Source organism: Natator depressus, chromosome 5, assembly GCF_965152275.1.
Source record: "Natator depressus isolate rNatDep1 chromosome 5, rNatDep2.hap1, whole genome shotgun sequence".
Taxonomy (NCBI): Eukaryota; Metazoa; Chordata; order Testudines; family Cheloniidae; genus Natator; species Natator depressus.
Genome location: NC_134238.1, coordinates 55,696,556 through 55,723,995, shown reverse-complemented (window position 1 = coordinate 55,723,995; position 27,440 = coordinate 55,696,556). Strand labels below are relative to the sequence as shown.

The window sequence follows — 27,440 nt, the reverse complement described above, 5'->3', positions numbered from 1 at the left end:
TTCACTCCCCACTATAACACCTTTGCTCTTCTCAAACTTGACAACTTTATGTCCTTCTCTCTCATCTTCATGCATACGTTGCAATCTGGATCAAAAGAGGGTTGGGAAACAATCACTTGAGAAGCAGAACAGAACTGCACTGAAACAGTCTCTTTTACAGTAACTTATCCTTGTGCCCCTTCCCTGGGCACGATTCTCCTTTCTTCCAAATCCTGATTCACACTGAATCCATTTTGGAATGAGCTTCTCTGATAATCCAAACATTTACTCAATGAAGAGGGTGAGTCCTCAGTAATACAAAAGGGCCACATGCTCAGTGGCCCTTGTGTCTCACACTCTTTTTCCCTTCTTGCATCAGCTTTATTTGCCCCCACCCATTCTCCTCCTTCACCATATTCCAGACAGAGGCTTAGTGGACACCTCCCGCAGTGGTCCACTTTGGAACCACATCTTCCATTTTAACTTTCCCTTTGAAAGAAATAATCAAGGCCTGATCCTCACCTGCACCAAGTGTGAACCTGACTTAGCTAACAAGAGCAGAGGGAAAGGTAGCTGTAAGCTTGGGCTATCTGGGAACCAAAAGAGCAGTTGAAAGGAAAGTGATCAGAATTATGCTTGTTGCACTGGTCCCAGAGAGACTGTTGCACTCGATGAGGATCAGGCAGAACACTATGTTATGTCCCACCTGAAGGGCCCTTCCTGTCCTTGACATGAGTCCTATGTGCAGGGAAGAGCTAGCAGGTAGAGTACAGCAGCAAAGCAGCTGAAGCCAGAGCTCTCAATTTAACATTTTTTAACATTCTTCTAGGATAAGAACATCACCACACTCAAAATAACTAAACACTAATAACAAAAATAGTATCTCTTTCTCCCATGGCTCTACACACGCACAATTGTAGCATACGTCTTTGGTTTTGCATGTGGGTCTCAAGTTTTTAAAATTTAGTCCACTGTGTTAGTGTCTCTCTGCCCATCTAAGTCCTGAGGAGGCCGGGCCGGCTCCAGGCACTAGCTCTGCAAGCAGGTGCTTGGGGCGGCATTCAGAATGGGGCGGCAGTCGGTGTCCCGGGGCGGCAATTCCGCGGTGGCTTTTGGGCGGCAGCCCTCTCTTCTGGGCGCGGCGGCAATTTGGAAGGAAGGCAGGAAAGTTTGGATGAACAAATTGTTATAGCTGTCCAGCCTTTCGGGTCCAAGACCAGGACTTCAGAGAGCCAGGTGGACTAGTGTATCCCCTTCACCCCACATCTCTCCCTTATCTCCTGTGGGTCTCACTCTGCTGGCACAAAAATGAGATATCAGTGTAAATATCTCCTTATAAAACTCAGGGATACTTATGTCAGGCTAAATGTAAAATACAAATATGACGGTTCCCACAGGATTTACAGAAGATAATAAATGTAGTAGGTCACTTTGTACCAGATTCCAAACAGGCACAATGGGCTAATTTCAAAGAATTGCACCAAGGATGAACTTGGCCTAGGGGGTAGAAATACGAGAAAATTAATTTTTCTGGCTTTGCTTTTGATTGTTTAGTGTCGACAATATGCTCCATGTCATACAGCACACAAAAATAAAGATAGTCCTTTCCCCAACTTGCTTACAATTATATAAATATGAGAGGGGTTATTATCAAGCTAAAAGGCACATTAGAAAATGTTCCAGAGATGGGATAACTTGGTGTTGGGGGAAAAGGGATTGTTTTTCTCTCCTCTTGTGAATATTGCAAAATAAATGAGTTTTTAAGATGGAGTTGAATGAAAGGAGATTTTTCCAAGAGGATCATAGATTTCAGCAGAGCTGCAGCCCCCCCTGCTCTGAGAAACCAACCGATGGGTAGTTTCTGTTGAGCCAGCCTGGCTCAACCAGTCAGAGAGACAAGAGTAATACCATGCAACTTCTATCATGTGACTAGCTCTATGTCATTTGTCTCAGACCAGGTATGAACTTGAACTCACTGTGAACAGCAATGTGCGTATGGGTAGGGGGAGGGAAACCCAGAGATATTCAGATAGAGCAAAAAGCTTTTAAAGACAGTTTGTCATCACAAACAAAACTTGAGCCAGTCTGTTCACTGCTAGTTCATAGATGCAGTTCAGGACACAATTTATACAACACTTATTTTAAAGCCTTCATCCAATGGAAGATAAGGCAGACTAAATTGGGCTGCGATCTGGCAATGAGCTGTGAGTGTGGGTTGTTGTTTAAAAAGGTTCTTTACATATTGTTTATGTTTTCTGCTTTATATTTATAAATAAACCTTGAAATCATACCTGACCCACTCTGGTTTTCCAATATGAAAACCTGTGCTCTGTCTCAGAGATTCTAGTGGTTTGTATCTGGCATCTACAGGAGACAACTTATAAGAAACACCTGAAATAATATAAAATGTAGTATCATTGTCAGGCTATCAAAAAAGAAATCAAAGAACTTGCAGCATGCTATAATCTAGAAAGGTGTCTTATTATATTATACCTAAGACTGTATGTTATAAACCCACTATTCTTTCTGAACAAAGAATCTTTTTTTAAAAAACAAAACCTTTCAATGGAAGTGTTGGTAAACTTACATCAATGAACTTAATAAAATTGGACCAGACTCTATTCTTAAATCTCATAAAATTGCCTACATTTTGGTGTTTCCTGTATTGGTTCACATTTCCCCATGGAAATATATCAAAGACATAAATAGAAAAGTCTTGAAATCTTTTTTATGCTTTTGATAAGATACTTTCTTCAAATAACATTTAACTTGAAATAACTCTCCAAGCCATGTAGAACAGTTACAGAGCATTTGTTAACTTCTCTTTCTTCCTTTTCTTCCCCCCCCCCCACCTCGAAACAGTTGTTAAAGGAAAAAGAAAGCAATTGAAATTTCACCTACATAGTAGACAACTCAATTCGTTGTTTTGCTGCAAGGTAATCTATACTTGCCAGGGCATACATTGAAGTCTCTGTGATTGTTATGATAACTGAGTACTTCATGGTGAAGTTTTTAATTGCAGAATTTAAAGTTTCATTCCTTTTGGATGGAATATTATAATTTCTTTACTAAAGTTAACTGTTAATTTGATCTCAATTGCATCTTTTGTTTCTTGAAATGATAATGACATTTCTCTGTTATGTAAAATACATAGATGTGACAACTGTCTTTTCTGTTCAAACCAATTTTTCAAGTGAAGTTCATGTGAATAAGCTATTGGGTTATCTTGTAAATTCCATAACTGTACTTTCTATTTATTACATTTTATAGTTGAAAAAAGTATTTAATATAGAGATATTTCTAATTATTATATACACTAGAAAGCAATTAAAAAAAATTGGTCAGGGATAATATTTTTAAACTACTGAGATTCTTTCAGATGAAAAGAGAAGACATATACCATGAAAAATAAAATTACAGTACTATTTGAGAGAGGAATAGTTAATCCTTAGGTAAGAAAAAAATTACTATAAATATTACCTTTCCCTAGAGAGAGAAAACTTCGATGGCTATAAAAGACAGATTTCTTTCATCATCATTGTCGTTGTCTTTTTCTTCTTTTTTTCCAGTATTTTTTGTGGTGTTTATTTTTTTCCAAATGTTTACTTTTCTTTAGATTTTTATAAAGGGAAAAAAAAGGGATAGGCTATGTCTATGCTGAGAACTAGTTTCAACACTCTTTATTGTTAGGGATGTAACCAGATGCTTACCTAAAATGTTTGATCTTGTGTCTTTCAATGGAAAGCTCCTATTTAAACCATAGATAAACCTAGGTCAAGAGAAAGGCATTCTCCTGCTTTATGAACAGAGGAAGTAATCTGGGTGTGTGTTTTAGAGAGATCTTACTCCCCACATAGGAATAAAGCTAAATCTAGAGCTGGTTGCAGGTTTAATATCTTTCATTGAAAGCTAGACCTTCTGAAATCCAGTGCAAGGTAGAACTCAAAAGTGGGGATTTTGTTTTGTGAGGGGCTAATTTCACTAGTCAGTTCATCTCTAAATCCATATTCCTTCCCCACTTGGTTTATATCTGTACAATAGCTATAATGCAGTGATAGGGTTTTTATGAACACTTCTTATACACCTTTTACATAGGTTTAAATCTGATATAAATTAACTTTACTGTACTTAATCTGATTTATACCAATCAAGAAGGAACTAGAAAATCCTTTCTTTGGTGTACAACTGCAGGAAAATTTTACATTAAATGATACTAACTGTGTTGTGACAACTTTTATTCAGGTGCTGCTGCTAGGGTACAATGGTTGTTGTGGTGTATGTTTGCTTTTATGTTTAATCTCTATTATAGTGTAGAGTTACCACTTTTTTCTTATTGATCTTTGATCAATATTTGATCTGACATATATTTAAACCAAAATAAGATATACTGTTGATTAAATGTTTATATAACACCTATTAGCAGCTATTATTTTATGCCTCCTTCATGTTATGACCACATCAGTGACACACATCTGACAAAATGTTTATCTATTGCACATCTGTTCTCCTTTTTAATCCCCTTAGCTTTGATTCAAAGCAGAAGATTTCCATTGACTTCAAGGTTTTATTGGATCACCCCCTAGTGCATCCACCCTAGGATCCTAAATCTAACATTTAGAAAGACAAGGTGGGTGAAGTAACATCTTTTACTGGACCAACTTTCTGCTGATGAAAGAGGCAAGCTTTCAAGCTAGTGATTGATTGTCTGATTTCACCCACAAAGCTGCTATTGAATCATTTAGTGCCCTGGATGAGGTACACCACATGTTGTGATAGGCATGTGTAAGACCCATGCATATTGAAAGTTGTGTGTGTGTGTGGGCGGGGGAGTTATTGATCATTGTAGCAGTAGAGATATGTCTTCAGGTTTTGCATTTGTTGTTATGGCAGGGTCTGATGCTGGTTTGAGTTGATGAGTCAGTGGGAGCTTCCATCTGATGATGAGCTTGGTGAAGTTGGGGAGTTATTTGAAGGTCAAAATAGGAGGCTAGAGAAAGATTTATTTCAGGATGTGGTGCCCATCAAGTATGGGTTGTAACTGTTTAATGATAATCTATAAGGGTTCCAGTGTGGAATGGTAGGTGACAACCAGGGGTGTACACTTGGACTTTTTTTTTCTGTATTTCAGCAGGTTCTCTTGGAGGATTTGGGTGGCCTGTTCCATGATGTGATCTACTTTTCTGGAGGAGTGTCCTTGTTTGGTGAAGTGGTTTTAAGTGTGTTAAAGTATGTATTCTGAATTTTCTCCTTGGAGCATATTTTGTGGTATCTGAGTTCCTGGCTGTAGAGAACAGATTTCTTGGTGTTTTTGGGGTGGTTACTGGATCTGTGAAGGTAAGTGTGGTAATCTGTGGGTTTCTTGTATACAGTTGTCTGTATGGTTCCATTGTTGAAGCTAAACAATCTGTTCCATCTTGTATTTAGTTGTGACACTCTGAGTATCTTTCCCAGAGCTGAAAAAGAGCTCTGTGTATCCCAAAAGCTTGTCTCTTTTACCAAAAGAAGTTGGTCCAATAAAATATATTACCTCATCAATTTTTCTCTCTAATATCCAGGGACCAACACAGCTACAACAACGCTACACTTTTAGAAGATATTTCCATATTAGTCATTGCAGGGATAGTTTGTTTTCTAATCTTTTACTTTAATGCTGCCATTTTAGATCTTTTGAGGGTTTTTGCTTACGCTACACAATTTGTACAACATGTCAATAGAATGAGTTGCAGCTTCCTTACGCTCAATCAGCCAATTCCTTAACCTCCATATTAGCATCGTCGTGAAAGAGGGTTTCCACCAGTCTACTCTGTCTTGCACAATACCCAGCCAGAGTGCTACCTGTGGGCAGATGGTGTTTATACCCTTGAAGCTCATACTTCCTTCAGGTCATTAAACTTTTAAGTGCTTCAGATAACCTAGCAATGTTTTAATCTGATTCTGTGCCATTCTGAAGCTTCAGAAAGGCCACAAGTCACTATAAGTACTTTGAAGATGATTTGTATGAGGCAGTGAGGTCCAAGAGACTTGTTACCATCAGTACTGGCTAGTTCTTAATGGATAAGGCACTACTGTTGCTGAAAAAGTAACCTCCAAGTGCCATACAGAGGTGACTATTTTTCTCTATTTTATTACTGTTGAGCGCATAAAAGCATAGTAGGAGCTTTACATAAACAAATAAAGACACTCTCTCTTCCCTAAAGAACTTACAAACAACACTCATTCAGGGCACAAATGAAGGTCGTGACGGGTCGGACCCCCCATTCCAAGGTCCCACCTGATGTACTGGGGTCCCACCTGATGTACTGGGGTCCCACTGAGCCTGCCTGTTCCACCAGCCTGGGCTCCCTCACGCTGTCCTGCTATGCCAGGCCTGCAAGCCTCCTCCAGCACATACACAGGTAGGGCCACACCCAGCTGCAAAAGGGCACACAGATACTGAAATAAGCTCTGTTGGGAAGACTCAGCCCAGGGATTGCCCTGCACTCAGGTGTATTCCCCCCCCACCCCCAGGGAGTGTAAACACAAGATTGTATTGTCTTTTGCTGTATAGAGATCTATACAGTGTAAGCTCATGAAATTCGCTCCCTCCATGTGGTAGAAAATATGCACAACTTTCCCCCGCCCCCCATTATGATTACACAAACTGGTTATAGAATAAACTAAAGAGAAGTTTATCAACTACAAAAGGTAGATTTTAAGTGATTATAAGGATAGCAAACAGAACAAACCTGATTACTGAGCAAATAAAACAAAACATGCAACCTAAACTTAATATATTAAATTAACTGGTTAATAGTAGCAAATTCTCACCCTGTATGTCGTTTTATGCATGTTGCAGAGTTTCTTGATGGTAAACTGCACTGCTTGCAGCTTAAATTTCCAAGTATTCTTTTCACAGGCCAGACCTTTTTCAGGTGTTTTCTTTGTTCTTGGGTGGGAAGGCAGTGGAGAAGAACCTAGATTAACTCATTCCCCAGCCTTTAATAGGATTTGCATATGGCGGGAATCCTTTGGTTCTCAGTTTGACCCCCAACCCCTCTGGGTGGAAAAACACTAGAAGTCCAAGATGGTGTCCAGTAACAGGTGACATGATCACCTGACTCTGAAGTGTCAAAGCAGCATTCCAGGAAACTTCCCAGGAAAGAGGGAGATTAGCATCTTCAAAGTCCTATTGTCCTTCCAAATGGCCCATCCAGGCTGATTGCATACAGTCTGGTGGGCATTCCGCAAGTGTAAACACAGTTGTAATTGTTACATAGTCAATATTCCTAACTTCAGATACAGAAATGATACATGCATACAAATATGATAATTATATTCAGTAAACATAACCTTTCCAATGATATCTCACATCACCCATCTTGCATAACATATTTTTTAGGTATGCCATATTTATATCATAAGCATATCTCTATGAAGAATATGGGCCATAGGGTCACAAGGGTAGTAAACAAACAAAGGGTGGGGAATGGAAGATGTAGGACAAGGGTTGCAGTACAAAGAACTCTCAATTGCTCAGCTGAGCTGTACACATTTTGATGATTGCCTTACATTTGTGCTGTATTTTTCTTCCACCCAACTCAGGGGTGCAAGTACATGCGCTCCGTATAAAGAAAAGCAAACATATACTTTCAGCTTCAAGCTCTTTTTTTTAGATTTAAAGAACAAACAAGAAAGAACAAAAGCAAAATCTCCATGAAAGAGCATACAATGTGTGTACACAAAATTAAAGCAGGGAGAGGGATTTGAAGGGGCAGTATGAACACACACACAAGCAAAAAGCCACTACATACCAAGGTACAGACACCACATCAACTCGTGTGGAGCTTTGTTTAGGTATGCAAGGCAATCCTAAATGCCTATGAATGGAGGAAGCACCAGATATCTGAATCCCTGCAGTTGTATACTGGACTTAGGGTCAGATTTTCAAAACAGCTCAGCACCAGTCATGTCCCACTGTGATGCTTCTGGCTGGATTTTTAAAAAAGAACATTTGAAAATCTGGTGTCCTATTTTGGGGGCTAAAGGTAGCTGAGCTCCATTGAAAATCTGGACCTAGGAGGCTAAAACTTAGCTATGGTGGTAGGATGAAGCTAAAGGAACACCTGCCAATGCCTCATGACAAAAAGTAGATTTTAATTTGCATAAAAGTACACAACTTTGTGTAAATTAAGCTCATGTGCATAAAGCTCTGCTGGACAATGCAAAGGGTTCCCACTTCTCCTCAACCCCCAATTAACAATTTATGTGCCACTCCAGCCCCATCTCTATCTGTTCCCCAACCCCACATCTGTTCATTTTGCACCCATACCATCCCTACATCAATTAATTATATACTTCCCAGCCCACCTCATCAGCCCCACATCAATTTTGAGCTCCCAGCCACAAATGAATGGTGCACCTCCCTGCCCATCTGTAAACCATGCATTCCAGCCCCCAAATCAATTAGTTTTGGCCTGGGGGACACATCCAGGGGTTTTTCACCCCCACTCCCAGGCTGGGGGCAAGTTCCATGGGCTTTTAACTCCCCTCCCCTCTCCCACACCTGGAGTAACATGGAGGAGAACAGGGAAGTGGGGAGGAGCAGAGGTGTGCTGAGCTATTGTTCACAGGAGGGGCTGGGGTAGGAGGGAGTGGAGCTGCCCTGATCTTCTGTGCTTTTTCTGCTTCCTTTCCCCCCTCCTCTACATAAAAACGCCTGGGGGATTTTGAGGTGAGGAGGGGGATGAGGGAAGATCTCTGGCTGCCACATCTGGTTGGTTGCATTTCCTAAAAGGGAGGGCTGTTTGGAAGACACTCAAATCATTGGCAGTCTCTTCAGATCCCATCAACTGATGGGTTTTTCTCACAAAACTGTAGGCAGATCTGAAAACCCCCTGTCCACGGATAATCAACAGATGGACCGTGGGCCAAATCCGGACCTCCAGATGCTTTTGAACGGACCCCAAAATCTTTTCATTTACTGATTATCATTATTGTTTTTATTATTATTATTTTCTCTGGAGACTGAGCCTTGACTATACCTTTAACCAAGAAATGTGGACCTTGACAAAAAATAATTTACTACCCCTGCCCTAGTCTGGAGAGTTTGCAGATCTGGGAAGGGGAGAGTTATTTCTCGATATTCCCAGCCCTGTAGCTTCAACAATCATGAATTGGGTCCCCCAAAATCATAAGATTGGCTTAAATGTTATCAGATTTTACAAAGGAATAAAGGTTGAGTTCTGTTTATTTGCCTTCAAGTGTCTGAGCCTTTAGAATGCAATCAGGTCACATTTTTAAGTTTTTCTCCACAACCGTGAGGGCTACATTATTTTAAATGAAACTTGAGATTCTTACACAATCCCATGTCTCCAGGAACGGGGGCTTTAAGTAAAGAATCAAACATTATCAGACTCATAATAATATTGTGGAAGTTAGCTATACTGTAGCCACAGAAGCAATTCATTGGGCCAGATCATGGAGTATGGCTAAATTGCAGGTGCTGTACACAAGTGACTTGTCCTCCCCTAATCCTGCAGTAGCTCTGTGTAGGGCTGTATAGCTTACCATGCTGCAATACCCCCAAGCGGCCAAAATGAATCCAAGGACCAGTGTGGTGCAGGAGCATCTGGACCTCACCCCCTTTCATCGATAATGCCTTTTTTCTCTGCTATACAGACCACACTGTGGGAATGTAAGAGCTCTTATATGGGCTCTTGACCATGGGAGGATCACCCTTACATTAGGTACCAAATTACAAAAACAGCAATGTGTAAAGCGACCACATGGCACAGGAGAATCTGGCTCATTTAGTTTTCAGTGCAGTACAGACTCCAGAAAAGCTGGGGAATATGTACCTCTCATGCCACACAGATGTGACAGCTCTTTTCTCGGCTTGAGAAACAAAAACTCCATTCCTATTGTGCATTTCTGTCAAAACCACTGATGTCGCATGACGGCACAGGAAAATAATTTTTAAATGTGATCCAGTGAAACAACTTTTTTGCCCCCTGAGGCAGAGAGACAATAAGCTATGAAACAGAGTTGAAATAGTTACCAATTTCTTAAGAAAAAGAAAGAAAGGAAAAAAAAACATTCACTCCCCTTTGCCATCAAAACAGACACAATATTTATTTTATTAGGTACCAGTCCCGCAGTTGCTAGCCACTGGGTGGATTGCTGAAGCCCTGTGAAGCACCACTGAAGATTAGGCTCACTGAAGTTCATCACTTAAGCTCAGGTTTCAGAGTAGCAGCCGTGTTAGTCTGTATTCGCAAAAAGAAAAGGAGGACTTGTGGCACCTTAGAGACTAGAGACAAGTCCTCCTTTTCTTTTCACTTAAGCTCAGGCTCACTGGTCTTTCTGTGTGGATCACAATGTAGCATCAGGCCTTAATTAGGTTTGTGATGAGCTCCAGCCTGCATAAAAAGAGGAAAAAATGACAGAATTTAGCAAGATAATTTACTATTTTAATTTACTATCACATATTCAAGGGCAATATTATTTTTTACAATTGTGTAACAAAAGCTCTTTCAAAATACTGTAGTCTTAACATACAAAGTAACTACAAAGACCAGAAACCTGGTGCTGCAGAACATTGACCTACAGTGATGCTGCTACAGTGGTATCCCACTACTATACTGCTCAGATCAGAGGATTCTGACTTCTTCAGAAAAACATAATATAGATTATGTAAAGCAAACGTGCCAGAGTTTAAAAAGCTGCTACCTGTAGAAAAGCAAAATGCTCAACTTTTCCAGATAATTCTGCCTGTCCGTTAATCATGAACATTGGACATTGAGCAGCCAAACTGAAATTTTCATTGGAAAGCAAGATTAAAATTTGGAAAGCATTTTAAAAAACAAACATGTAATTTTCAGAATTCATAAAGAAATAAAAGTATATGGTTTTCCAACAGTGCCTTTAAATACTGAAGAAATAGGACTGGTATCCTTGAAAATATTTAAGTAGGGTGTTGAAATCGCATAGCTTCTTTCTTCATTTGCTTACTCCTTCTTACCCCTACTGTCACCAGGGGAAATGATATGGGGTGAAATAGAAAGCCTGATTCTGATCTCCTTTATGCTATTTTTCTTGTGTCTCATACCTGTACACACATGGGCCTTGGCAAGTTAGGAGGTTTGTCCCAGATGCCAGACACAATGTTGTTTGTCTCATGGACAAAAAAAGAAAATGTAGAAAGCGTGTGTGTGTGTGTGTGTGTGTGTGTGTGAATCTGGGAGCACTGGAGATGGCTTCAGAAGAAAGGAAATTACTTATTTTATGTAGGAAATATTTTTCTTGGCACTGTTGTCAGTTCAGAGAAGCACCTTCAAAAAATCAGATTACCAATAGTAGAGAGGAAAATATCCCTACAGACTATGGATACCCTACACCCCACTGTGTTTGGAGACGTCTGATTTGTCACAAACCATCTCTCTATTTTGTCTGTGGTGGATGAATCTCCACTACCCCTGCACCGCTTCAGCAACAGCAGTGGGAGCAGAGGGTATTTCATGGCAGGATGGCCGAGAGCACGGAGGGGGTTAGATGTATGTTTGGATGAGGGTTGGCTGGGATGGGGAGAGAGGCTGTGCCCATGAAATTCTGCATTCCTACAAAGCCCCATAAGGTTAATTCAAGCTGGAGTGTAGCTAGCTTGTTGAGGGCCCACACTGGCCCTTGCAGCTCTTGAAAACAGGAGGCACAAATTGTGTCCCTCTGGTCATGTTCAGGCGCAGGGATGAATCTGGCCTAGAGAGTCTGATCAGCTGCTTTATGGTCAAGATGTGTGGAGGGTCAGAAGAGGCTGAGGACTTCCCTTTTCACCTACAGAGGCACTCAGATACTACAAAGGCACTTAGAGATGTGGGCTATATAAGAACCTAGATAACCTGATCATGGCCTCTCTATCTCCGCCCTGCCTGTCCCCCCTTCAGTCTGTGGAGGCAGTTGTAACCCTTGGATTACACTAGCACAAACTGAGCCTCTTGTATGAGGAAGAGAGAAGGGACTAGAAGGGGAAGAAGCTCAGTCACAGCCCACTACAATAGGAGGGGTTGAATGGATCCAAAAAAACCTTTGTGACAAACGTCATTTTAATTTCCTGTGGATGACAAGTGGGAATTTTGGATCTGATAGTTCCCCATCCTTGATGGCTGACCAGCTCTGTCACAGTGGGGATATGGCTGGGCAGCCACAGAGCAGCCCTCTGGCTGCTGCTGAAAAGTATCTCAGCTCCAAATCTGATTTGCATGGATTATACCCAAACCTATAAACTGACCCAGGTTCACTCAAAAATTGGCCCAGGCTTACTCAAAATTCAGCCCAGCTTTACTGAAAGGTTCACAATCCTTGGCAGAGTTTTGAGAACCCTGACCCAAATTTCAAGTTTCTAATGACACGTAATAAATTTCACTTGGTTTGGGGTTTCATTATAAAATTTTTGCATAGCTTTATGTATCTGCTTGTTGTGTTGGCTGCCTCAAATCCCTCTAAACTGTCATCATATTACAATTACTTACAGGAATTGCTGAAATTACGTAAATGTACTTTACTCTTCAAATATTTCCTTTAGAAATTATCTTCTACTGTACTTATGCAAAACTTGTAAGCAGGCCTATACACCATAAAAGAAAAAATATATATACACTGAACACACAGGAAAACCAAAAGCAACTCTAGGCAAATAAAAAGTTGTCCATTTCTAGAAATAAAATACATTTATCTCTCTCTCTTGCTCTCCCATCCTCCACCAAATCTTCAGTTCCTGGAAGCCATTTGAAACAGGAAATTATAGGAAGATAGGCACTGATTTCCAGTTCTTACATATTCTGATTCGTATAGATACTGTATCACATTCACAAACTACATTATGTTCACCGATAGCACTTCTAATCCTACAGCATATGTTCAAAGTTCGGTGTTTCGTTGTGCTATATAAGGCTGATAATTCTGAGCACCCAGATATCTTGGCAATGGAGACTGCACACAGACAGGTAGATTAGTGTAGAATACCTTAGATTTCAAACATTTTTCCTGCTTATCTGGAGTTATCTTCCAGTATCTCTATCTTGAAAAATTAAATACCTGGTCCTGGAGTGAATAAATTACATATTATTTTCTTCCTTTGGGATAATAAAATAATCCTCCACTTAAAATACGTTAAACAGTTTATCTCACACTGCAGTTTACTATAAAACCCAAATGCAGTTATGGATAACTGTTCACAATATCAATTTTTTAATTTTGTATGACCCAATCCTGCAGCCCCATGTGAACAAGGACTTCAGGATCAGACCTGGATCATTTAATAAACATGAACACTAGAAATTTAGGCATAAAGAAAATCCATGGAATCCTATAGAATTAGGATTGTATCAGAGATTTTGCTGAAGTCACCAGAAGTTAAGTTTTTTATTTGAAAAGAAAAATAAAGTTTTTATTCTTCTGGTTGAAAAGTTAACCTTCACAGTGTAAACTGATACAGTGCCATCTTATTGACTCTCCTGTCTATATTGAGGCTATAACAACACCAGGAGAGGTGTGAACTTTCACATTCATTTTAACGGAATGTTAACTTTGAATCTTAATAATGGCCTCCTAAATGTCAGCACTGTTAATTACACTTTGCAAATCCTGTCTGCCCCCTCCAAGGATTAGAACCTCAACTAGGTGATAGCTGAGTTGAGAAGATCATTACTGTCTTATGTTGGAGACAGTTACTTGACATTGTGTTATCTTAGATATAGTTACCAAATGTATTTATATTACGAACAGTACACTCATCTAGCATATCTTGTACAGAAACAATATATATATTTTGAGTAAATAAAAATAAACAGACACTTTGCTGGGGAATGACCTGGCAGATACATCCAGTGCAATTAGATATACCTTGCATGTTCCATTTATCCGAGGGTGATCTAGCATATCACATGCATTTTTCCAGCAGCAGCAATGGTATAGGAAGATAAAATAGAACTTGGAAGATGTAATTTCCATGTTTCTTTTCATGATGAGTGGAAAACCAAACAAACTAAAAAGCTATAAAAGTCACAATCAATTAAATTTTTAAAAATTGAGTATAATGTTTTGTATTTTCTCTCTGTTTTACAGGCAAACTATCTAAATTGATACAAAAGTTCTTAACTTCCCCATCTGAATAGGCCAAATAGAATTGTTGTTTTCACATCACAAATTACAAGACTGTAACTACTGGTTGGAAAACAAGGCCACCATTATACATAGTAATAACAGTAACCAGGTGGGAGAGGAAGGGCAGGATGTCATTGTCAAGTTCTAATCTCACTGTTTTCCATGCAACCCTTCAAAACCCAAACCATCACCTCAGAGACAGCAATGTTACTTAGGGTATGTCTACACTGCAATTAAAAACCCACGGCTAGCCCATGTCAGCTTACTTAGGCTCACAAGGTCCAGGCAGTGGGGCTGTTTAATTGCAGTATCGATGTCTGGGCTTGAGCTGGAGCCCAGGCTCTAGGACTCTGCAAGGTGGGAGGGTCCCAGACCTCCAGCTGCAGCCTGAGCCCAAATGCAATTAAACAGCCCCACAGAATGAGCCCCACGAGCCTGAGTCAGCTGACAGAGGCCAGCCACGGATATCTAATTACAGTGTAGACATACCCTGCATATATGTCCATACATATGTCTCAGTACAACTACATGCTAGACGCCCCTGCAATGGAACAACCAAGTCCAGAGTGTAGCCCGGTTTAGATCCAGAACAGGCCATTGCAGAGGCATGCCTACAATCCCAAGCCAAGTAATTAGCTGAGTTTTATTTTAGTCGTATCAATGTTGTTCTATGAAAAACCAGAGGTGTGTTGTATCCTATTTGGGAACAATTGTAGCTGGCAGATGCAGCGCTCCAAACTTGTTGCCACAATTGTCCACCAGATCACTGATCTGGAAGGCTGAAGAAAAAGGGCTTCCATGAAAGCCATGTGGAATGTACATTACTTGAAAAATGACATAAAAAAACCTTTTGTGCATCCAGCGAAGCGACTGCGATAACTTAGATATCTTTGGTGCCTGTTCTTTTATATCTGATGCCATTCCCTGATCATCTTCCATCATCCTGTATATGGCAAGACTATCTGCACATAAAGTGAAATCTCAGCCAAATGGAAAGGGAGGCCATGGTCACAGAAACCTCAAACTTGTCCACATTGTACCAGCTGACCACATAGTTACCTGTTTTATCTCTGAAACAGACAAATAACTGTATCCCATTATTGGGCCCCAAGCACTTTACTGTTGCCTGGGAAAATAATATTTTCCCTCCTACCAAAAGTTAATGGTCAGGTGCCCAAGTGGTGTCAAGCAATCAAATAAGATCTCCACTGCCCTTCAGTGCAAGTGTTCTAAACTGTCTATCTGCAAACAAGTTATCGTCAAAAATACAGTTGTTAACTGCAAGGATCTGTACAGTGCTTAATACAGTATAATAGGAATCTGGTCCCGACTGAGGCTTCTGGTTGCTATTATAATATAAAATAATGAGAAATTATCATAAGACAACATACCTTGTGTTAAAGTAAATGACATTTAAATCACAGGCATTACCTGTTCTGGTTGATGGGTGCTTGTTGATGATGCCTTGCAGGCTTGGTTCCTCATCCTGATCCCATTTGTTTTTCAGTAATGCAATTTGCCTAGACCATGACCACTACCAGAATGGACAGAAATTTCAAGAAAACTATAAGAAGCTGACCAATCTGTGTACCATCATTAGGCACTCTACATGTGTACAAAGTACTCACTGGAAACCAAGCCCCTCCTAAACAGCCAAAGCTGTGTTTATCTTGTCATGTTTGTCTGTTCCAGATATGGGCTGGTCACAGAGCTCGCTTATCCACACCAGATATGTTAATCATAAAATCCTTTAATGGGTGATTGTAAGTCCCTGTGATGTCAGCTCCTGAGTCAGTTTTGAAGTCAATAGTCTTGCCATGAATATTCAGTTTCACTCTCCAGGCAAGCTCTGTGTCTTCACAAATGATAAATCCCAGAAACAATGGCTCTTGATTTGTCTGTAATATGAGTCAACCCTCTGACTGCTTTGGTGTGTCAAACAGCTGCAAAATGTCCATATTTCATGCATTGATATCACCAGATGTCTCTGGCTGGACATGAATTATCTCTTGGGATATGCCTTTTTTCATACCTTGTGCATGTAGGCTGGAAATTGTCCCTCTTAGCCTGGGAGTTCTCTCTCCTTGCCTCAGGGGTTTAACAATAATGACTTTAACACTCAAATATCTGTTTATAGCTTCTAAGCTAGTTTTTCAGGTTTTTCAAGTTGCTCCTGCCTTATTTTCTGTTGTTTTGACTAATTCTGTCTGCTTTGTTATTTGTATAGCTGTGGCTAGGGTTAAATCTCATTCACTTGTAGCTGCTGTGAAAGATCTTTGTCTGTTAACCCAATAACCAGCCTGTCTCTGATATTTTCATGTTTTGCATTCCCAAAATCACAGTTTTCAGCCAATGTATGTAGCGCTCTTATAAAACATTCAACATTTTCCCCTGGTTCTTGACTTCTCTGGTTACAACATACTCTTTCATAAATCACATTTCTCTGGGGGTATAAAGTGTGCATCAAACATAGCCAGAACCCTTTCATAGTCATCTTTGTGACAGACTTCAGTAAAGTCAAAGGATATAAAGATATGCTCTGCTTGCTTCCCCATAGCATAAATTAATGAAGATATCTGTATATCTCCTGTTTCTTTCTGGCATTTGTTTGCGATGCAAAATCTTGCAAAATGTTGTTTCCAGTCTGTCTATTCTGAAGATTTGCCAAAGGTGGGATGATGAAGTGGTTCTGCAACCTTTGTTGCTGTTTTAATTCTGTTTCTGTTCTTAGTTTACTCCTGACACCATGTCATGTTCTTTTGTACCAGATATGGACTGGTCACAGCGCTTTCTTAAACACATTAGATGTATTCATCATAAGCTCATTTAATGCTCTGTGAGGTATTGCAGAGGTTCCTTTAAATAAGATATTTTACACATAGTGTCACCTAGTGGCTGAATGGTATTATACATTTTTGCACGCCATTACACATCTGTTCTTAATTCATGCTGCATTAAAGAGCAGGACTTCAATATGTTGCTTCTATGAAATGTCTCCATGAATGCCCAATATTGTGTCTCCAAGCATCCCATCTGCTGGACTAGAGCAGTGTGGTGGACGTATGCAGACCTATCAGGGAGTTCCAGGTTGTGCTTCTTGCTGCGCACCCACAGCCACACTCTGAAGATGAAGACATTGGTACTTGTAGTTCATGTGGGTGTTCCCCTAACTAATGCTTATACTCGTAGTTCAAGAGGTAGGAGTTGAACTTTGATTACATAATCAGTTGGGGGGGTGGGGACTTAGTGCCTTCTTTCTGGGATCCAGACCGCATCCAATGAATAAGGACTGTTCCCCCATCATACCCATTTTAGCTTGTTGACTCATGACTACAGTAAGGGCCTGGCATACTTCCTGCAAAGGGTTGCTGGCCACTTGGGTGTTACAGAAGCTGCAATGCTCCTGATGGCCTTTGTTGGGGGAGGTGCATGGTGTGACATTGGCAAACCAGGCGCCAGCTCATGCCAAGGCCCCTAGGGCTCAACTGAACCTTGACACTAACTGCACTAACTAAATAACTGCAACCAGTCTGGCTCACCTGTATGCTGGTATTGTTTAAATAAGTATTTGAATAATGAGAATGTATTCAGACTTATGAAATCCTTGTAAGTTGTTGCATGCATTAATCTCACTTATAATATCTGTATCCCATGTTATAAGATAATATTTAAGTGTTTGTGTAATCCACACACCTCCTATGTGTGGTGTTCTGTCCCATCTAGTGGCACTGAGGCGATTTAGAGAGAGAGATTAATGAGTCTGCTCTACAGCCTTAGCTAAGGCCCATATGGCTTTTAGCTCATGCAGTAGAGGCTCAAGCACTAAGCTCCAGAGGTCCCAGGTTCAATCCTGCCCATGAATGACCGGGATCTGTTTGCGTAACATTTGCTCAGTAACTGTAAATCACCAGACAGAAGAAAAGCATTAACGAGTCTGAAATACTAGTTTCCAACAGGAGGTGTTATCTTCTGTCCAACAAAGAAGGCCCATCAACACCAAATGAACGACTGTGGAACATCACAGAACAAAAGACTTTGTTTATTGCTCACTGCTCCTCTCCCACCCCGACCCCGAATCAGAAGATGAGACTTACAAGTGAATTCCTCCCAACAGTTAAATTTGTGACTGGAAGCAGAAGGGGGGAAGGAATAAAACATACTAACAATCAGGGACTGTATCTTTTATGCTGCTTGAACTCTGAGGCGCAAGGATTACTTCGCATAAGCAAAAGATCCCAAGTGCTTGCCCTGGGTTAGCCCTAAAGGACATATAGAGCTTGCTTATTATAGAAGCTTCTATTGCTTTTTGAAACTTAAGATTGGAATTCATTTGTGTGTGTGTGTGTGTGTGTATATATATATATATATATTTACCTGCTTTAACCTTGTAAATAACTCTTTTATTTCATTTTCCTAGCTAATAAACCTTCAGATAGTTTATTATGGAATTGGCTTCAAAGGCTGTCTTTGGTGTGAGATCTAAAGTAGACTTGACCTGGGGTAAGTGACTGGCCCTTTGGGACTGGGAGTAACCTAAATATTGCTGTGATCTTTGGTATAAGGGACGATCTATCACAAAGATTAGCTTACCAGGGTGGCAAGATATATTTGGAGGATCCAAGGGGATTATATGTGACTCTATGTTAAGGTTATTATATTGCTTGAGGAGTTTATACTTGCTAATTGGTTGGTGACATCTAAGCATAGAACTCACAACCAATTTGGGGTTTGCGCCCTGCGTTGTAAAAATCTGCCCTGAGATTTGTACCCATGTTCTTGAGCCACTCCAGGAGAGCTTGACCCCTGCATAGTCTTGGCAGGAGTTACATACCACAGGACAATTAAGGTTATAGATCTTAACCCCAGTGCTGTTAAAGTTTAAACTTGACATTGAGAGTTTTAAAGGTTAAAGAATAGACACAATGAATGATATGATGGTCTTGAGAGAAAAGACCTTGAACAATTATGTAGGCACTACCCCATAAAAAGGAAACCCCAGTTCAGGACCTGAGAGCTTGGCTCATAAGTTCTGATCAAAGGGAGACTGATGGAGAGAGAGAGGACCCTCTTGCCCCAGATGCTGCAGAGAAGATCACTGCAGTGGAACTGGCCTGATTGCAGCACCTTAGAGCCCAGAAAGAACACAAGCACCAGAAATTAATGGCAGAATTGCGGATCAGGGAAACCAAAGCAAGTGAAGCAGCTGAGGAGAAAGCCCACCAAAGTTGCATGGAACAAATAGCAGCAGTCAAAGTCAACAAGGAAGCTGAGAAAAGGGCAAACAGGAGGCTGATGGTAGATCAAGCAATGTAGCTCAAAAAACTGGAGCAGCAAAAGGTGCTTCCCCAGCCAGTGAGTATAACCCCCACAACACAAGGGTGTAGGAGAAAATCTGCCCAATTTATAAAGAAACTGACTGTATAGAAGAGTTCCTGTCCACCTTTGAGAAATTACGTGGGATACATAATATCCCAATTGAAGTATAAAAATCTCACAATGTTTGACAATATGATTCATGTTGAATATGTACATAAAATGTGTGATTTTATGAGAAAATGGATAATGGGGGTGGGGCTGAAAGTGATTATGGAAAACTGTTGCAGATGATACTAAACTGCTCAGGATGGTTAAGACCAAAGCAGACTGTGAAGAACTTCAAAAAGATCTCACAAAACTAAGTGATTGGACAACAAAATGGCAAATGAAATTTAATGTGGATAAATGTAAAGTAATGTACATTGGAAAAAAATAACCCCAACTATACATACAATATAATGGGGGCTAATTTAGCTACAACTAATCAGGAGAAAGATCTTGGAGTCATCGTGGATAGTTCTCTGAAGACATCCACGCAGTGTGCAGTGGCAGTCAAAAAAATAAATGGGATGTTAGGAATCATTAAAAAAGGGATAGAGAATAAGATGGAGAATATCTTATTGCCCTTATATAAATCCATGGTACGCTCACATCTTGAATACTGCGTACAGATGTGGTCCCCTCATCTCAAAAAAGATATACTGGCATTAGAAAAGGTTCAGAAAAGGGCAACTAAAACAATTAGGGGTTTGGAATGGGTTCCATATGAGGAGAGATTAAAGAGGCTAGGACTTTTCAGTTTGGAAAAGAGGAGACTAAGGGGGGATATGATAGAGGTCTATAAAATCATGAATGGTGTGGAGAAAGTGAATAAGGAAAAGCTATTTACTTGTTCCCATAATATAAGAACTAGGGGCCACCAAATGAAATTAATGGGTAGCAGGTTTAAAACAAATAAAAGGAAGTTCTTCACTCAGCGCACAGTCAACCTGTGGAACTCCTTGCCTGAGGAAGTTTTGAAGGCTAGGACTATAACAGGGTTTAAAAGAGAACTGGATAAATTCATGGAGGTTAAGTCCATTAATGGCTATTAGCCAGGATGGGTAAGGAATGGTGTCCCTAGCCTCTGTTTGTCAGAGGGTGGAGATGGATGGCAGGAGAGAGATCACTTGATCATTGCCGGTTACGTTCACTCCCTCTGGGACACCTGGCCTTGGCCACTGTCGGTAGACAAGATACTGCGCTGGATGGACCTTTGGTCTGACCCAGTATGGCCATTCTTATTTCTTATGTTTGATCTGATGTCCCAGAAGCAATTGTTATGGGTAGTTACAGATGATGTAAAAAGGCAACCATCTGTGACAAAAAAAACTCCCACAATTTTAGAGGCTGCAGAAATTGCAGATGAACACAATGAATCAAGGGGACCGCGTGCAATTCCATGTTAAGGCAGTTATAGTGCTTGAGGAGCTTACGCTTGCTAATTGGTTGGTGAAATCTAAGTATAGAACTCCCAACCAATTTGAGGTTTGCACCCTGCTTCTTAACAGTCTGCCCCGAGGTTGGTAGTCGTACTCTTGAGCCACTTCAGGACAGCTCGACACATGGTATGCTACATGATGGTAAGTTACAGAAAATTTTCCACTGGTGTTCCACTCCTGCTCTCTGGCTCATACTATTATGAGAGTGGTAGGAATTTCAATCGCTGAGCTCCAGTCAGGCTGCCCACCTGTGTCCCCCAGTGTAGCTCATTAAGCTGCGAGTGGCTGATCTGCTAGTATTCATATTTGCTCATAGGCACTAGCAAAATAGTTCCGATGGGAGGGGCAAAAATAATGGTAATCTATTGGCTCAAATAACCTGGTAATCAAATATTGTTTGTTGTGCTTATAATGCTCTAGGTGCTCCCCAGACATTCAAGAAGGCATGGTCCCTGGTCCTAGGTAATCTTTGTTTAAGGTCAAATGGACAAGTGTACAAAGTTTATTGCCAAGCATTCAAAATCATGAGTCAGGACCCAAGCCCATAAGATTTCAGCCTGGAAGTCTATGAATCTATTAAATTATTTTAAAAATTATGAGATTTTTTTTTAAATAGTAAATATTTTTTATTTGCTTTCTGGTTTCTGAGCCTTCAGGGTTAACTCAGTGCATGCTTTAAGGATTTTCTCATCAACTATATGGGCTAGAAACTTCTTCTTTAAATGAAAGCTGAAATTATCCCCTAAACACTTATCGCCAAGAGCTTGGGCTTTGAGAAAAACACCAAATATTGTAAGACTTTTGATAAAATCGTGAGAGTTGGCAACACTGGGAACAACAAATATGAATATTTTATACAAGTCAACCAAATTCACAGCAGGCAGCATAGCAGAAGTGGGTCTTTAAGTGGGACTTAAATGTGATCAGAGTAGAGACTGTGGATGATCTCAGGGAAGTCATATCTTTCATAGTGCATAGCTATATTGTTTATTTTTCACTGATGTGACCATAGCCTACCAATTTCAGTTGTATCCAAACATTACACAAATTATTTCATATTCTGCTAGTGACATACTTAGAGGGGGAAATAGCAAAGTGAGCAGAGAATATTACTGAGAAATGGAGGATTCTAGAATCAGAGATTTGGGAGTTCTGTCATTCTGACCTTTGAAAGTATAATCCAATCCAATTTATTTTTTTCATTCAAAAGTATCACAAAGAACTTCCCAGTATATAAAATTAAAGGCAAATATAAGTAACCTATATAGGTTTAGATATCATTGAGGTAGCATCTATATAGGGCAGCAGAGTCGACAGACACAATCGGGGTACTGGAACAATTTTTATAGTGGGGGTGCTTATGATGGAAACCATGTATTTGGTGTTTGTTATCACTACTTCAAGCCAGAGGGTGTGGCAGCACCCTGAGCACTCTTAGTTCTAGCACCACTAGGCATAATGGTCAAGTTTCAAGGAGGATGATTTCTCATGGGGAAAACTGAGAGGTTCAATACTTCTCATTTGTCACTCTTAATAGTTGTTTCTTTCATTTCTCCCTCACATATAGAATTCACACTGAAGTAGGCTGAAAACTTTGTTTTTTCACAAAGTGTCTAAAAGTTATAAAACCTGTATTCAGCTTCATGAATCTCTAGGGTCATAAACACTTATATCCCTCATTCTTTTCTTTTTTCCTTTTTGTAGTTTGCCGTAAATTGGAAATCTTACCTCCAAGTCACTCGCTATAAGTTTCTCCTGTTTTGTAATTAACACCTAGAACCTGCAATTTTTTGAGGCAAGCAGACAAAAGCCTTGTTTTCTGCAGTCCATTAACAGTCTCTCAGTTTATTATACTCTCCCTCCTATTTGTTTTTAATTGAGACCTATGTTATAATGGGGCCATTGTTGTTAAATGTAGAATATTGCTACATTACCACAGATCAGTTTGCCTGGTTTTCATGTACATTAGTAAATTATGAAAGATCAAATATCTCAGGAAGCTGACACATATTGAATTAATCCTGAAATAACCTTGTATTTACTGTTTCAACTTCACGGTAGTATGTCAAACCACCACACTTAAAAGGCAGTCCCAAAAGCAAACTACAATGGTGCTTGAGGGTAAAATGATAGATGAGATGTGAGGTAGATGATAGAGGTAAACTCGTGGTTGACTCATCTATTTTTGAATAAAGTGCTAATTGCACTAAGGACTAGGAATTTGAAAAATCCGAATATTGTAAATGCATAACCCTGAATGAGGTGTAATTATATTTACACAGATAACGAGACACTAAATGAAAAAGAAACAACAGATACAAAAAGTTATTCATTTCATCTTTCATAATTATCTGGAAAATATATAAATTAATAGCATTCATCTGAGAAATGCGGTAGCTGTGACAGATGTTATATTTTGAATTAAAAATGTAACATTCTTGTACTAGTTCCTTGTGCGTTTTACTTTGTTTCATTTTACAAAATAATTTAAGTTCACTTCTGATGTGAGTCCCAGAAAACAAAAGATGACACTCTTTCCCTTTCCATCTACCATAAACTAATCCTTTTACTCTAATGTTCAAGTCATGATAAAACTAAGACCAACATTTTACAAATCTATTTGTAACTTAACCATTTGTAAAAGTGTAAAACAAAAACAGAGCATAAGAAAATTTTAGATATTCAGTGATGTGGTGTTTGGGAGACATATTCTGGAGATCTCATGCAGCCACTAGTCTTCTTCTTAGCATATGCACAATGTGCCTCAGGTGGCACATGACCAGGATGCATCACCGAATTTGGTCCACTGGTTGGATCATTAGCTTTCCTGGCTTGGGCCGGGTACTGATGGGGAATGTGACTTGAACACTGATCCATCTCCCCCCAGCCAGTAGTAAAACATCATTAGAGATTCTATACATTATAGATGATAATTATCTAACATGAAAAGTATTGCAGCTTACACAAGGTGAACTCTATTTTGGGTACATCATTTTGATGGATAAAGATGAATTAATCATTGGACTGGCAGTTGGTGGCCCTTACGCCAGCCTCAGGGTTGGTCTCTTCCGGTGGGCTGGGGAGATGTTTGACTGGATGCACCCTTGTAATCATGGGTTCTACGGTCCTACATTTCCTTTGGTCTGGTCCCACCCTCATAATCTCCCTTCTGTGGTAGGGCTTCATAGAGGCAGCTGCACGTCCTGTGTGGGCTCCCCATAGATTGCCAGTCCTGAGCAGTGTTACCACACAGGTCTGTTGCAAATGGAGCCTTCCATACTTGCGAGGGTACGGGCAACAGGTAATTAGTCAGCAGTGTGAGCTAATAACTTTCTGTAATTTGTAAAAAATATAATTGATTATGGCATTTCATCTTAAAAACAGAGTAGTCACTGAACATCTACAATCAGGTTTTCAAATGAAAATTTCACAACTATTTAGCATATGTTGATTTAACCATAGACACATTTTGTCCTCACTGACCTGCTACATCTCCTTTTGATTCATTAACATCTACTATCTATCACCTTAAAAGTCTCTAAGTCTTGGTGTGGCAGATCTAAAAAACAACTCCAAAGAGACTCATTTTAAAATTGTTCTGTTAGAGGCCACAGTGGAACAGGCCATAGTCTAGCCCCAGATCCAATGGAGTGCATGCCATGGGCCTGGGGGAAGAGAGGGACTTCTGCCATGGAGGCTACCTTTTGTAATGGGGAGAAGAGAACCACACACACAGGGTCCCCTCCATGCTCAGGTCTAGGGTGTACTATCTCACCCTATTTATTTACTGGATCCAGTTAGTACATATTTCAAATGCTTTTTAGCTATGTATTTCCCTGATGGCCTATGGTATTTCTAAAAGCAGTAACATAGTTACCCAATAATCCACAATGTCATACTGTAAATTATGGAGTTTTCAAATGCATGCTGTTGATACTTTTCTTTAATATACTACCTAAGGGTCTGATCAAACTCCCACTGAAGTCAATGTAATTTAGATCAGGCTCTAAAAGAAATTAACTATCAAAAAACTAAATGATAGTCTTTGCTTCTGTGGACACTATTTTTAAGGTTGCAAAATGGTTTCAATAATAGCCCCATGTTTTCACTTCCTCATAATTTACTGAAGAATTCTCCTTTTGAGATGAAATTTTTCGTGCATAGTTTTGTGCACAGAGACAAAGATTTATTTTTATTTTTAACATGTTTGAAAAAATCGCTTCAAGCTGTTTTTGAATTCTGAGTGTCTGAAAAAAATACAACATTCACCCTGAAAATTTCAGGTTTCAGAGTAACAGCCGTGTTAGTCTGTATTCGCAAAAAGAAAAGGAGGACTTGTGGCACCTTAGAGACTAACCAATTTATTTGAGCATGAGCTTTCGTGAGCTACAGCTCACTTCATCGGATGCATACTGTGGAAATTGCAGAAGACATTATATACACAGACACCATGAAACAATACCTCCTCCCACCCCACTCTCCTGCTGGTAATAGCTTATCTAAAGTGATCATCAAGTTGGGCCATTTCCAGCACAAATCCAGGTTTTCTCACCCTCCGCCCCCCCACAGACAAACTCACTCTCTTGCTGGTAATAGCCCATCAAAGGTACTTTCCCCCTACACTTTTGTTCCTTCCTCACCCCCTCCCTCCCCCCGGCATAGTTAACTCAAAACCAGCTACACTTTGAAACTTGAAATGTGGCATGTAAATAGTCCTTATTGAGTAAAACTTCCATGACCAAGTCTGAAAAATAATATGCTTGATGTTAGTTTTTGCAAGTGCATCTTCATCATACCAGGACCTTAATACTAGTTCTTAATGTTAGGCTTGATATGCTGGCAAGAACACATCACTGTCATAATAAGCTGTTGCCATTGATTTTCATGGGTCTGCTCACATGGTTAAAGTTAAGCATATGTGGAAGTGTTTGGAGGATCAGAGCCTTAGGAAACAGGCTGTGTGCTCATTTGCAAGTGCATAGGATTAGCAGTGAATCATCAGTCTCCAGAAGCTCAGGTAGAGCTCCTCCATTGCTGTTATGGCAGGATATGAGGAGGTTTAGGGGCTGCAAAGCGTTACTATGCCCAAACAAAATGTGGGTACCTCACACTGCTCTGCATTCCTTTCCCAACCCAACCCCTATCACCATGGAACTACAGCAATTCTTCTGGGTTATGACACTTCCATAACAAAAGAAGTTGAGAAGTAGCCCTGAGGGCTCAGTCTTTGACTTCAGTAGGTTTGCCTGAGCAGGACAGCAGGATTGAGTGCTAAATATTGTTAATTCTAATTCCATCTTGAGTTCCTAATTTAGCACCATATTAATTTGAGAGGAGACATCTGAATAAAATGGCTCAACTTTTTTTGGAAAAATTGGCAAGAAATTAACAAAGTTATGAACTTTTACATATTGTACTGTACTAGCCAAGTACAGCTGAAAACTTTCACTGAATCTGAGAGTTCTCTCTTTTGGATTGCTACATTGTACAGGTATGCATCTTTCCAGAAATGTACACTTTTTTCAATGATACATAGTAGCTGCTGACTCTTAACTAAGCCAGTGTTCACTTTTTTAAGGAACTCAGTAGGCACCAGTTGACCGGCCAACTGGTCAATGAATATTTTTGCCTTCTTCCCCCGCCCTTTTGCCTTTGCAGTTTTCATTTATTTAAAAACAAAAAAATTCCTTGTGCCTAAAATATTAAATTCAAAAACAAACCCCCAAGATTAATGCAACTTAAAAGAGTGCACTATTAAAATAAGAAAGATCAGGAATTTCCTAAACTTAACATTACCTCAACACAGAGCATACATTAACTTAACATATATAGTATTTTCTATTCCTGGTTTTTCTGATTTTAATATGTAGCTTAATGTAATACTGTTTATATTGCTAAAGATACACTATAAACATACAGGACAGTACAATATGGCTGGACTTATCTTGCTGTGGGAACAACTTTGTATTACCGAACTTTATATGATTGTAACAGTGCAAACTTAACATTGATTAACACAGCTTTTTGCATTCAATTTAGCTGACATTCAAATTTAAAACCCACCAAGGCAAGAAAATGCTCCCCTATAAGAGTTTCTCCAGGCATGGTATAGTACATAACCAACCTCAGCCCCCTCACAGAACCTTGGCACAATGCAAGGATTTAAAGAACCAGGCCAATTGACCAATACAGTGGCACCTACACATAACAGTGGTTAATTTAATTAACAGTGTCTGTCAGTCTGGACTCCTAGTGTTTCTCTGCATTTCCTTACATTTATGGATTGAATTTACAACTACATGGTTATGTAAATACATTTTTGTGTCTGGACTGAGGACACAAATATGATCCTTGACTACTGTGATGTGTAACTCCACCTTTTTTAATCAGTAGTAATGCATGCTCATTTTTTATGTTGATAAAAACAAGTGCCTATTGATATAAAGCAAGTTTATTTTGTCAGTGCTGTATTGTTGTTCATATTGATTATTTCAGCATTATGCCTTTTTCTTTTCCTTTTGCATTTAT

General features: G+C 39.8%; 1 long non-coding RNA gene across 10 annotated transcripts in view; it reads left to right on the top strand.

Annotated features, from left to right (window-relative positions):
• The window catches only part of LOC141987468 (uncharacterized), a 191,858-nt gene that overhangs the window by 113,291 nt on the left and 51,127 nt on the right, over positions 1–27,440 (top strand). For 9 of the 10 annotated variants that reach the window (XR_012639538.1, XR_012639543.1, XR_012639534.1 and 6 more), the window contains exon 5: positions 18,533–18,615. The exons of the other annotated variant lie outside the window; for it this stretch is intronic. This is a non-coding gene — a long non-coding RNA (uncharacterized LOC141987468). The remainder of the gene's footprint in view (positions 1–18,532; positions 18,616–27,440) is intronic. 10 annotated transcript variants of the gene reach the window in all.